This window comes from Pelobates fuscus, chromosome 6 (genome assembly GCF_036172605.1).
Source record: "Pelobates fuscus isolate aPelFus1 chromosome 6, aPelFus1.pri, whole genome shotgun sequence".
Lineage (NCBI taxonomy): Eukaryota > Metazoa > Chordata > Amphibia > Anura > Pelobatidae > Pelobates > Pelobates fuscus.
Window position 1 is genome coordinate 40,374,319 of NC_086322.1, and position 14,645 is coordinate 40,388,963.

Below are 14,645 nucleotides of genomic sequence, written 5' to 3' on the forward strand. Positions count from 1 at the left end.
TAAAAATCTTCACTGCTCTCTATGGGACTGCATTAATGTTCTGATTTTGTCAATGTATTATTTTATTTCCATGCATTAAAAAAAACAACAATATAATTGATAAAAAAAAAAAGCCTTTAGTTAGAGACTCTACCTGGACATACTTTGCAGAAGCAGCAGAGAACATTTCTTTAACACAAAACTTTAGACTTGTTATCATTTAATTGCACAGAAATATGAAAACGTGAAAGTGTAAAACATTGTATAAGACAATAATATTTGGAGCTTTCAAGCTCAAAACGCAGAAGGGGACATTGTTTAAAAAATTCTAACAATTTTTTTTGTATTTTATTTTCAATAATGTCACAATATTATTTGACGTATAAAATATATCCTGAAGTCACAAATGGTCTGACACAATATACATTAAAAGCGCTGTTTCCATACTTGCTTTTTACATACAGGGTTACTTACCAAGTTAGAATTCAAAGTGAATTTCAAATTTAAGGCCTAAATAGTTGAATTGAATGCATAGTCGGCTTAGATAATTTTTCCAGTTTGGCTATTTTGGCCTTAGATTTGAAATTCACAATGAATTTGCCATGAATTCTCACTTTAGTGAATAACTCTGATAAAGTTATTAGTGTTTTAGATGGATAGGCATATGGGATTTCCAAATAACTTTTGAAGAACAGTTGGCTTAGAAAAATAGAATGATTAGGGTAATTATTGCTTCAGAAAACATGTGCTGTAGCAGATTTAGTGGTAGTAGGTCATCTTTATTGTTAAACAAAATACTTTTATAGTTATTGAAATACAGTGCCATCATCATGGGCACCTCTAGACTTAGTGAGGTCTTAGGTAAAACTCAAACTATAACTCACAGTGAAATAAATATTGGTTGTATTGTGTGTGTGTGTGTGTGTATGTGTGTGTAAGGAGCGGTAGTTTTATTATAGTTATATATACAAAGAGCTAGTCTCAGTAGTCATCGTTCAGAGGCTTGCAGTGTTGCGGCTCCCTGTGCTGCTGAGTTAAAAGCTCTCTGGCTGTAGTTATGGCTTTATTTGCAAACAAAATAAACAAATTTAATTTGCAATTATGCTAATCATTTATTACGGGGTGTTTTTGCATAACTTACAGTCGTGTATACATAAGTGCCAGTGCAATGTGGTTATTGGAAATAAAACTTTATTATAGTGTGAAAAAATAATTTACCAAATTATAAAGTTACAGATAAAATACAGATACATATACATGGCAGCCATAGACACACATACACACTTATACATGCACACATATTCATAGAGCAAATGAAAGTGCAACTTATAAAGGCTTTTCCAGTATCAAAACGTCTTGCTATCTGTGAGTAAGCTGAGGACGGGGTTTTGTCGGTCCCAACAAGACAATGAACCCAAGCATACCCGATATCCTATCAAGGCTTGTTTGCAGAAGAAGTCTATGAAAATGTGACAGTGGTCACCACAGTCACCTGACTTGAACCTCATAGAAAATCTGTGGTGGGATTTGAAGGTAGTTGCAGCATGCACACCAAAGAATATTACTGAACTGGAAACCATTGCTCATTAGCAATGGCCTAAGATTCCCAGAAGCTTGTGACAAGTTATGCATCTAATTTGCAGCAGGTCATAACAGCAGATGGGTGCTCTACTAAGTACTAAAGATGCTTGCTATGAAGGAATTGAATAATTTTGATACTGGAGAAGTCATTATAAGTTTTTCAGTTGAATTTGGGGAAACCACGTGAAGCATTCGTTGTGTTGAGCTATTTCAATTGCTTTTGTTTGATTTGTTCTTTGCAAACAGCATAAAATCTGTACATTTTGATAATAAACCTAATTTTCAATGGGAGTTGACTAATTTCGGTTACAACTGTACTTCACGGTCATAAACTCTGCACATGGCATATCTGCAGACCAGCATTGCTGGGCTCTCTCTTTCTCTTTGGGCAGACTGAGTGGAGGGACACAGTACCCAGCGGCACACAGGGCAAGCCTCCAAATGTCGAGCTATCGGTCACAGACAGGGGGCCCAATCTACTCTAAGGAGAGTTAGCGGCCGTGAGGCCCCAGAGAGCATGAGGCCTTTCCAGCCTCCTAACTTGTCTAATTAGAGAGCTGCCTCTGGCCATCAGAATATATCGAAGGTAAATTTCACGAATCTGGACTGTATTTATCTGCTAAAAAGAGTGGATTAAAAACATTTAAATTGTTTATACTAATGTTAGATTTGTTCTAAATAGATTGTCCACATTAAAGTTATTTTGAAGGGACACTTCATTAAAGCTAATAAGTTGAAATATCTGTGGTTAGTTTCTTTGTTTTCAACTCTGTGTTGTTTTCCTGCAGTGCTGTGAAATGTTTTGCTATTTTCAGCAGTGGACCTCAGCCTCCTTAGCCACCCCCTCTTACATTTCAACATGTTCCTGATTCCGAGTCTCTGAAAAAAACAAACCTTTTGCAGCCAATGGAATTAGAGGCATGTCTTATATATATATATATATATATATATATATATATATATATATAGAGAGAGAGAGAGAGAGAGAGAGAGAGAGAGAGAGAGTTAACCCCTTCTACTCCAGCCCCTGGTATGTGGTATGTAAGTTCTAGTGTCAGAATGCTGTATTTGTAGTGTAACTTAGCCTAAATACTTCTTGGGCAGGCTTTATGGGTATGTGTTAAAATGAGTGAAGCTCAGGTACACCCAGTAAGGTGTGTCATTACTTATTCTTATAGAGAATCCTTGGAGCATGGCCATTGGTGGACAGACATTGCCGGTGTGTCATTACTGATTCTCATAAAGAATCACTAGAGCATGGCAATTGGTGGACAGTCTGGCTGAAATACAGGAAGCAGGGAGATAGGACATGCAGTCGCAGCAGGAGAAGAAAATGTGATGAAACTAAAGATTAAAACAGGTACAGGAAAAAAAAGTAAGTTTACTGTTGGGGGAAAAAAGGATATGCATTGTTTTGCCTATACAATTCCTTTAATAGTTGTTCCCTTCTTTATTATTGCCAGATTTTCTACCATTCCTTGTTAAGAGCCTGTTCAAGATAATTCTTTTGTATATTGTTGATTTAAGATTCTCAGATCAGATATTTAATTTGAAATAATTGGTTGTGATGGAACAGTGTCCCATTGGGAGAGAATTAGCAAAGAGTCATTGACACTTTGCTGTCTAATATTCAGTGATTTTTTTATACATCTTTGGTACAATTTGTGAAATATTTTTATTTTTTTTCATCCATTTTTGCACCCCAAATGTCATTTTTGAACATGCACCATGCTTTTGCTGATGTAACAAAATTTTTTAGCCATTAAACATATTGCATTCTTCGGAAATAGATATTTCTCTAAAAAATGGTAGACTATCAAGAAAACTATTTTTTAGATCACTTTAATAAATATGATCAAAGTGATGTTTAAAAACACTTTGGGGGCGGGGCCTAACTGCCGAAGCGAGCTGACGCACCTCATAGAAGCTCCGAGCACAAAACGGGGAAACTGAACCCAAAATTACCCTCACCGACCCCTGCACAGCCGTGGGAACTTACCAAGATCCATGGGACAGAAAAATAAAAAAACAACGACTGACAAACCAGCTCCGGGGCTGACAATCGGAGATATGTGGAGGCAGGCATGCAGCACCAGCGGCTCCAATATGGCTGCTCTCCACGGAGGCTGCTCAGACTTCTCGGACGACTGCTCAGGGGAAGACTACCCCACAGCCCAAATCCCGATGCAGAAAGCGAAAATTAATAAAACTGGAGCGGATTCTGACCCGGTCACCACAGGGATTTTAAAATCATTACTTGCAGATCTGCAGAAGAACATTCTGGCAGACGTCACAGCTCTCCGGGGTGAACAGCAGGGCCTGACAGGCCGCATAAACTCCTTGGAAGACTCCTCAAAAAACCACCTAAGGGACATTTCCTCATTGCAAAAAGCAGGACTTACAACACCAGAACACATTACACAAACGCCGCTTTGCGGCCCAAGAAGATGCCCAAGAAGATGCCAGACGAAGAAATAACCTCAAAATTAGAGGGATTCCTGAGGAGGTGCCAGAAGCTGAGCTGCCACAGGTACTCAGGCGCATACTTACAACCATACTACCACCCGGACAGGCCAAAGCTATCACCCCCACAGACCTCTTCCGCGTCCCCAAACCCGCCAGAGAGCAACGTGCTGTGATTGCAAACTGGATTAGGTCTTCCAGATATGTTTCAGTTTGTACAATATAAAATATTGATTGCTATATTTCTGAAATGTTTACTACTTTCTATACTCTGTTAATCTTCTTATCAAACCTCCTATGTTAAGGATCCTAGGCAACATTAATGCATACTGGTGTAAACGTTAATAGTTAATAATTAATCCCACGTGAAACTAAGCTTGAATTATCTTACTCTATAGTTTAAATCCACATCTCCTGTTTTGACATAAATGTTACAACTCTGATATCAATATAAAAAATGTGCTGTCAAATCATATGCCATGTCAATTCCACTGTACAGAACTGACCTGCTATTGCTATTGTGGCATAGTAAGGCAAGATGTTAACTGTTTTAACATGCACAAATAAAGAAAGAATGTATAAAAAAAAAAACACTTTGATAAACTGTACACCTTCTATTGAGGTGTGCGTGAAAGAGGGTATCCCACACTTTTGTGTAGAGCTGCTGTTTGTATTTATTTATCTGTCTCGTTAAGCACTTTTTGAGGATACCCCCCCCCCCTTATATAGGAGGTTATCCATTTGTTTTTTGACTTTGTTAAACTACGTCTTATTCTTGTGCATTGACTCATTAGCATTCCCGTTTTCTAACTTAACAAGGGTAAAGAGGTACATGAGTGTGTCATAAGTATATAGATACTAAAACCCAAATTATACAATAATCTTGCCAATACAGGATGTTTAGATGGAGAAAAACAAGAAGTTAATAATTGAATCTTGAGTTCCTCAAAATAAACAAGTATTAGAGGATGAGGAATTTCATAAAAAGGAGACACTGGAAGAATGACTCAACAATGAATTAGAAAAAACAGATGGCAAAGTAGTAAAGACTTTGCAAGAGGAGAGTGATACGTTGTGCCAAAGACAACAGAAAGTTCCAAGAAGATAAGTAGAGAGACAATAAAGTATTTTCAGCTGTAGGGAACTAGTATACAGTTAGTGATATGGTTGCTGGTAGACTAGCATTTGAAATCCCAGCAACAGCTGCTCTCCTGTGTTGCTTTATGTAGACTACGAGTCAAATGTTCTGAATATGAATCAACAGATACCTTGGAGCTTACCCATAACAGTCAACTAGCTCTTTCAGTAATATTCTCTAGTGCATGTGTAGTCAACTTTTTAATGCCTACCACCCACTTATGCATCTTTTTTATTGTAAAATTTCCTTACTACCCACCGGCAAGTGCAAATTCCCTTTAGAAAGGAGTTTTTGGTTTTTTTTTTTTAAATGTGTACTTAAATGTATTTTTGTATTTCTACTTGATGCATGTCTATACATATATAATTAAAATGTAATGAATTTGTGCACCTCTATCGATATACTATCACGGGAGCTGCTTAAATTGAAGAAAAAGGAAGTTAAATGTGAAAACTGGATTTTTCCTTTTTTTCTTCTTTTTCTTTCTTCTTCTCTTTTCTCCTTCCTTATTGCAATCACGTAAAGTGAACCATTTTATTATTAGTCAACCACAAAAAAAATAAAACAGAAAAAAGGAATATATTTATATCAGGGGTCTCTTACCTCCCCACACCCCCACCCTTTTTTCTCCTTCTTTATTCTATTTTATTTTAAGTAAACCAAGTATAAAGAAAATAACAGAACTTAGCTTGACAAAGTTCAATATCACCCATTCTAAACATCACACTTCTTTCTGTCCCTGCTTTCACATCAAGTGCACGACCTCCCCTCTTTTTCTAGCATGTTACATTATCACACTTCCGTCTTTCTTGATCAGGAGTGCAGCCATGTGCATGTTTCCTTTTAGCCATCAATAGGGATTTAGCAAGCAAAGATGTTCACGCAATGTGTGTTGGATGTTTTTGTGAGGTCTCTCTCGATGGCTGGAGGGAGGCGCATGCCTGCGCAAAGCATGTGGTTGTGCCAGAGAACCGAGGGTCATGGATAAAACCCACCACTGTCCACCATGAAAGCTTAACTTGCCCACTAGTGGGTGGTAGGGACCAGGTTGAATACCACTGATCTAGGGCATCGATGGTTCAACTGATTGATTAAAACAGGTCTTGTTTGACATTATTCATTTATTTAACAGGCAACTTATTTTAAATATGTAATTATGGAACAACCACCTATATAAATGGAAAATCTTGCCATATATGGAATTGAAATTCCTCTGATATATTCTGTTATATTCTCTCAAATTGTGTCAAAGCTAAAGTTAAAGTTTACATAAATAGTTTTACTTGTTCTTAAAAATGATTACTTGTTTTCACAAACTTGTTCTTATAACTAATCTTATAGAATCAACACAATATTGATCATATCCATAGTATCTAATATAAACTCTCAACTTCCATGAGATTCAGGAAACAGCAAACAACAATATTGTTCTGTGTTTTGTGCTAAAAACTGCATTTATCTTGAATGACAAACCTAAAACCCATGTCTGAATGTCTGTAATATCAAAGGGACACTTGAGGCTGGAAATGACCCTTTCTTTCCAAAACAGTGTGAACAAGAAAATTGCTAGTGGTTCGAGGGCAGATTTGGTACTTGCCCTGATGAATTATCATCAATTCTTTATTTTTTATGTTTAACTTGCCTGATTTTTGAATACACTCAATATCTTTGAGGCAGACAACACATGACATTTTGTGAGAGCATTTATTCATTAATGCTTGATATGGGATTAAATAATGAATTAAATAGTTTAATTTTTAATAAAAATAAATAAAAATAATTCCTATTATTACCTTGCAGGTTGTTTCTGTGTTTCCAATAAACCTTCACTGATGAGCATACCCTGTTGATATTGTGGATTATCTACCTTTGCTCCATTTTGGATGTAGCGGTCCTCTACCACGGCTTACCAGGTTAGGCATGGGATCTCTGTTGCATTTCCCTAGAGCAGCAGTTCCCAAACTGTGTGCCGCGGCACAAGAGGGAGCAGCACTGTGCACACAGGGGTGCCACCGGGGAAACATTACTGCTGAACAGGAGCCTGGTTGAGTGACATGGTCCATTAAGACCATGACCAGGCCCCTGTAACATCGACCGGCTAGGAGGAAGGGACAACCTATCACTTCCTCCCAACATCATGCAGGGAGACAGAGCGGGAGGAAGAAGAGGCAGCTGCAGCATGAGGGAAAAGGAGAATTCCAGGAGTTGCTCCAGACCCCTCACTCCCACCAGCTAGCAGGACTCCAAGCCACCCTACTGGACACATAAGGTAAGCTAACAGGAGGGTGGCATTCAGATACATCATGGCATACCATTTGTAAAAGTAGACAACCCACGCTATTCAAAATAGGGTATGTCAAGTCTTTTTTAGTAGCCACTTAGTCACAAACCCTGGCCAAAATTAGCGTTTATATTCGTTTTTTTTGCATTTTTCAAAGATAAACTGACATTTCACTGAGGATATTATCAGTATATTACATTTTACTGCTCTAAAACACTCATATTGAGAAAGGACCTTGAGAAAGACCCGAACAGGTCGAAACGTCAGCTATTTTTTAATGCTATACCTATTGGAATAAACTACTCCTTTTTTCATCTACCAAGTCCTTGGAGTGCATCTCTTTATTTCTGTTTATATATTTTCAACGTGGGATTGCACCCAGGCTAAATTGAACTATACACATGAAAGGGTGAGTGCCAAGAAACACTGTTTGTATATATATATATATATATATGTCATGATTCCCTTTTATCCCAGAAGTTTGGTCCTTAAGGGGTTAATGGAACAGGGGCACTATTTATCTATAATGTCCTTTTAATATTTTGCAGCACTGAAGAATGAATAATGAAGGAGTTAAATTGTATCAATTTTATCCAATAACTTCCACTTGCATTAACTTCCACTTGCATTTAAATATAATCTTATATGTAGCAGCTATAGTTGCTTAAAAATCTTCACTGCTCTCTATGGGACTGCATTAATGTTCTGATTTTGTCAATGTATTATTTTATTTCCATGCATTAAAAAAAACAACAATATAATTGATTAAAAAAAAAAGCCTTTAGTTAGAGACTCTACCTGGACATACTTTGCAGAAGCAGCAGAGAACATTTCTTTAACACAAAACTTTAGACTTGTTATCATTTAATTGCACAGAAATATGAAAACGTGAAAGTGTAAAACATTGTATAAGACAATAATATTTGGAGCTTTCAAGCTCAAAACGCAGAAGGGGACATTGTTTAAAAAATTCTAACAATTTTTTTTGTATTTTATTTTCAATAATGTCACAATATTATTTGACGTATAAAATATATCCTGAAGTCACAAATGGTCTGACACAATATACATTAAAAGCGCTGTTTCCATACTTGCTTTTTACATACAGGGTTACTTACCAAGTTAGAATTCAAAGTGAATTTCAAATTTAAGGCCTAAATAGTTGAATTGAATGCATAGTCGGCTTAGATAATTTTTCCAGTTTGGCTATTTTGGCCTTAGATTTGAAATTCACAATGAATTTGCCATGAATTCTCACTTTAGTGAATAACTCTGATAAAGTTATTAGTGTTTTAGATGGATAGGCATATGGGATTTCCAAATAACTTTTGAAGAACAGTTGGCTTAGAAAAATAGAATGATTAGGGTAATTATTGCTTCAGAAAACATGTGCTGTAGCAGATTTAGTGGTAGTAGGTCATCTTTATTGTTAAACAAAATACTTTTATAGTTATTGAAATACAGTGCCATCATCATGGGCACCTCTAGACTTAGTGAGGTCTTAGGTAAAACTCAAACTATAACTCACAGTGAAATAAATATTGGTTGTATTGTGTGTGTGTGTGTGTGTGTGTATGTGTGTGTAAGGAGCGGTAGTTTTATTATAGTTATATATACAAAGAGCTAGTCTCAGTAGTCATCGTTCAGAGGCTTGCAGTGTTGCGGCTCCCTGTGCTGCTGAGTTAAAAGCTCTCTGGCTGTAGTTATGGCTTTATTTGCAAACAAAATAAACAAATTTAATTTGCAATTATGCTAATCATTTATTACGGGGTGTTTTTGCATAACTTACAGTCGTGTATACATAAGTGCCAGTGCAATGTGGTTATTGGAAATAAAACTTTATTATAGTGTGAAAAAATAATTTACCAAATTATAAAGTTACAGATAAAATACAGATACATATACATGGCAGCCATAGACACACATACACACTTATACATGCACACATATTCATAGAGCAAATGAAAGTGCAACTTATAAAGGCTTTTCCAGTATCAAAACGTCTTGCTATCTGTGAGTAAGCTGAGGACGGGGTTTTGTCGGTCCCAACAAGACAATGAACCCAAGCATACCCGATATCCTATCAAGGCTTGTTTGCAGAAGAAGTCTATGAAAATGTGACAGTGGTCACCACAGTCACCTGACTTGAACCTCATAGAAAATCTGTGGTGGGATTTGAAGGTAGTTGCAGCATGCACACCAAAGAATATTACTGAACTGGAAACCATTGCTCATTAGCAATGGCCTAAGATTCCCAGAAGCTTGTGACAAGTTATGCATCTAATTTGCAGCAGGTCATAACAGCAGATGGGTGCTCTACTAAGTACTAAAGATGCTTGCTATGAAGGAATTGAATAATTTTGATACTGGAGAAGTCATTATAAGTTTTTCAGTTGAATTTGGGGAAACCACGTGAAGCATTCGTTGTGTTGAGCTATTTCAATTGCTTTTGTTTGATTTGTTCTTTGCAAACAGCATAAAATCTGTACATTTTGATAATAAACCTAATTTTCAATGGGAGTTGACTAATTTCGGTTACAACTGTACTTCACGGTCATAAACTCTGCACATGGCATATCTGCAGACCAGCATTGCTGGGCTCTCTCTTTCTCTTTGGGCAGACTGAGTGGAGGGACACAGTACCCAGCGGCACACAGGGCAAGCCTCCAAATGTCGAGCTATCGGTCACAGACAGGGGGCCCAATCTACTCTAAGGAGAGTTAGCGGCCGTGAGGCCCCAGAGAGCATGAGGCCTTTCCAGCCTCCTAACTTGTCTAATTAGAGAGCTGCCTCTGGCCATCAGAATATATCGAAGGTAAATTTCACGAATCTGGACTGTATTTATCTGCTAAAAAGAGTGGATTAAAAACATTTAAATTGTTTATACTAATGTTAGATTTGTTCTAAATAGATTGTCCACATTAAAGTTATTTTGAAGGGACACTTCATTAAAGCTAATAAGTTGAAATATCTGTGGTTAGTTTCTTTGTTTTCAACTCTGTGTTGTTTTCCTGCAGTGCTGTGAAATGTTTTGCTATTTTCAGCAGTGGACCTCAGCCTCCTTAGCCACCCCCTCTTACATTTCAACATGTTCCTGATTCCGAGTCTCTGAAAAAAACAAACCTTTTGCAGCCAATGGAATTAGAGGCATGTCTTATATATATATATATATATATATATATATATATATATATATATATATATATATATATAGAGAGAGAGAGAGAGAGAGAGAGAGAGTTAACCCCTTCTACTCCAGCCCCTGGTATGTGGTATGTAAGTTCTAGTGTCAGAATGCTGTATTTGTAGTGTAACTTAGCCTAAATACTTCTTGGGCAGGCTTTATGGGTATGTGTTAAAATGAGTGAAGCTCAGGTACACCCAGTAAGGTGTGTCATTACTTATTCTTATAGAGAATCCTTGGAGCATGGCCATTGGTGGACAGACATTGCCGGTGTGTCATTACTGATTCTCATAAAGAATCACTAGAGCATGGCAATTGGTGGACAGTCTGGCTGAAATACAGGAAGCAGGGAGATAGGACATGCAGTCGCAGCAGGAGAAGAAAATGTGATGAAACTAAAGATTAAAACAGGTACAGGAAAAAAAAGTAAGTTTACTGTTGGGGGAAAAAAGGATATGCATTGTTTTGCCTATACAATTCCTTTAATAGTTGTTCCCTTCTTTATTATTGCCAGATTTTCTACCATTCCTTGTTAAGAGCCTGTTCAAGATAATTCTTTTGTATATTGTTGATTTAAGATTCTCAGATCAGATATTTAATTTGAAATAATTGGTTGTGATGGAACAGTGTCCCATTGGGAGAGAATTAGCAAAGAGTCATTGACACTTTGCTGTCTAATATTCAGTGATTTTTTTATACATCTTTGGTACAATTTGTGAAATATTTTTATTTTTTTTCATCCATTTTTGCACCCCAAATGTCATTTTTGAACATGCACCATGCTTTTGCTGATGTAACAAAATTTTTTAGCCATTAAACATATTGCATTCTTCGGAAATAGATATTTCTCTAAAAAATGGTAGACTATCAAGAAAACTATTTTTTAGATCACTTTAATAAATATGATCAAAGTGATGTTTAAAAACACTTTGGGGGCGGGGCCTAACTGCCGAAGCGAGCTGACGCACCTCATAGAAGCTCCGAGCACAAAACGGGGAAACTGAACCCAAAATTACCCTCACCGACCCCTGCACAGCCGTGGGAACTTACCAAGATCCATGGGACAGAAAAATAAAAAAACAACGACTGACAAACCAGCTCCGGGGCTGACAATCGGAGATATGTGGAGGCAGGCATGCAGCACCAGCGGCTCCAATATGGCTGCTCTCCACGGAGGCTGCTCAGACTTCTCGGACGACTGCTCAGGGGAAGACTACCCCACAGCCCAAATCCCGATGCAGAAAGCGAAAATTAATAAAACTGGAGCGGATTCTGACCCGGTCACCACAGGGATTTTAAAATCATTACTTGCAGATCTGCAGAAGAACATTCTGGCAGACGTCACAGCTCTCCGGGGTGAACAGCAGGGCCTGACAGGCCGCATAAACTCCTTGGAAGACTCCTCAAAAAACCACCTAAGGGACATTTCCTCATTGCAAAAAGCAGGACTTACAACACCAGAACACATTACACAAACGCCGCTTTGCGGCCCAAGAAGATGCCCAAGAAGATGCCAGACGAAGAAATAACCTCAAAATTAGAGGGATTCCTGAGGAGGTGCCAGAAGCTGAGCTGCCACAGGTACTCAGGCGCATACTTACAACCATACTACCACCCGGACAGGCCAAAGCTATCACCCCCACAGACCTCTTCCGCGTCCCCAAACCCGCCAGAGAGCAACGTGCTGTGATTGCAAACTGGATTAGGTCTTCCAGATATGTTTCAGTTTGTACAATATAAAATATTTATTGCTATATTTCTGAAATGTTTACTACTTTCTATACTCTGTTAATCTTCTTATCAAACCTCCTATGTTAAGGATCCTAGGCAACATTAATGCATACTGGTGTAAACGTTAATAGTTAATAATTAATCCCACGTGAAACTAAGCTTGAATTATCTTACTCTATAGTTTAAATCCACATCTCCTGTTTTGACATAAATGTTACAACTCTGATATCAATATAAAAAATGTGCTGTCAAATCATATGCCATGTCAATTCCACTGTACAGAACTGACCTGCTATTGCTATTGTGGCATAGTAAGGCAAGATGTTAACTGTTTTAACATGCACAAATAAAGAAAGAATGTATAAAAAAAAAAACACTTTGATAAACTGTACACCTTCTATTGAGGTGTGCGTGAAAGAGGGTATCCCACACTTTTGTGTAGAGCTGCTGTTTGTATTTATTTATCTGTCTCGTTAAGCACTTTTTGAGGATACCCCCCCCCCCCTTATATAGGAGGTTATCCATTTGTTTTTTGACTTTGTTAAACTACGTCTTATTCTTGTGCATTGACTCATTAGCATTCCCGTTTTCTAACTTAACAAGGGTAAAGAGGTACATGAGTGTGTCATAAGTATATAGATACTAAAACCCAAATTATACAATAATCTTGCCAATACAGGATGTTTAGATGGAGAAAAACAAGAAGTTAATAATTGAATCTTGAGTTCCTCAAAATAAACAAGTATTAGAGGATGAGGAATTTCATAAAAAGGAGACACTGGAAGAATGACTCAACAATGAATTAGAAAAAACAGATGGCAAAGTAGTAAAGACTTTGCAAGAGGAGAGTGATACGTTGTGCCAAAGACAACAGAAAGTTCCAAGAAGATAAGTAGAGAGACAATAAAGTATTTTCAGCTGTAGGGAACTAGTATACAGTTAGTGATATGGTTGCTGGTAGACTAGCATTTGAAATCCCAGCAACAGCTGCTCTCCTGTGTTGCTTTATGTAGACTACGAGTCAAATGTTCTGAATATGAATCAACAGATACCTTGGAGCTTACCCATAACAGTCAACTAGCTCTTTCAGTAATATTCTCTAGTGCATGTGTAGTCAACTTTTTAATGCCTACCACCCACTTATGCATCTTTTTTATTGTAAAATTTCCTTACTACCCACCGGCAAGTGCAAATTCCCTTTAGAAAGGAGTTTTTGGTTTTTTTTTTTTAAATGTGTACTTAAATGTATTTTTGTATTTCTACTTGATGCATGTCTATACATATATAATTAAAATGTAATGAATTTGTGCACCTCTATCGATATACTATCACGGGAGCTGCTTAAATTGAAGAAAAAGGAAGTTAAATGTGAAAACTGGATTTTTCCTTTTTTTCTTCTTTTTCTTTCTTCTTCTCTTTTCTCCTTCCTTATTGCAATCACGTAAAGTGAACCATTTTATTATTAGTCAACCACAAAAAAAATAAAACAGAAAAAAGGAATATATTTATATCAGGGGTCTCTTACCTCCCCACACCCCCACCCTTTTTTCTCCTTCTTTATTCTATTTTATTTTAAGTAAACCAAGTATAAAGAAAATAACAGAACTTAGCTTGACAAAGTTCAATATCACCCATTCTAAACATCACACTTCTTTCTGTCCCTGCTTTCACATCAAGTGCACGACCTCCCCTCTTTTTCTAGCATGTTACATTATCACACTTCCGTCTTTCTTGATCAGGAGTGCAGCCATGTGCATGTTTCCTTTTAGCCATCAATAGGGATTTAGCAAGCAAAGATGTTCACGCAATGTGTGTTGGATGTTTTTGTGAGGTCTCTCTCGATGGCTGGAGGGAGGCGCATGCCTGCGCAAAGCATGTGGTTGTGCCAGAGAACCGAGGGTCATGGATAAAACCCACCACTGTCCACCATGAAAGCTTAACTTGCCCACTAGTGGGTGGTAGGGACCAGGTTGAATACCACTGATCTAGGGCATCGATGGTTCAACTGATTGATTAAAACAGGTCTTGTTTGACATTATTCATTTATTTAACAGGCAACTTATTTTAAATATGTAATTATGGAACAACCACCTATATAAATGGAAAATCTTGCCATATATGGAATTGAAATTCCTCTGATATATTCTGTTATATTCTCTCAAATTGTGTCAAAGCTAAAGTTAAAGTTTACATAAATAGTTTTACTTGTTCTTAAAAATGATTACTTGTTTTCACAAACTTGTTCTTATAACTAATCTTATAGAATCAACACAATATTGATCATATCC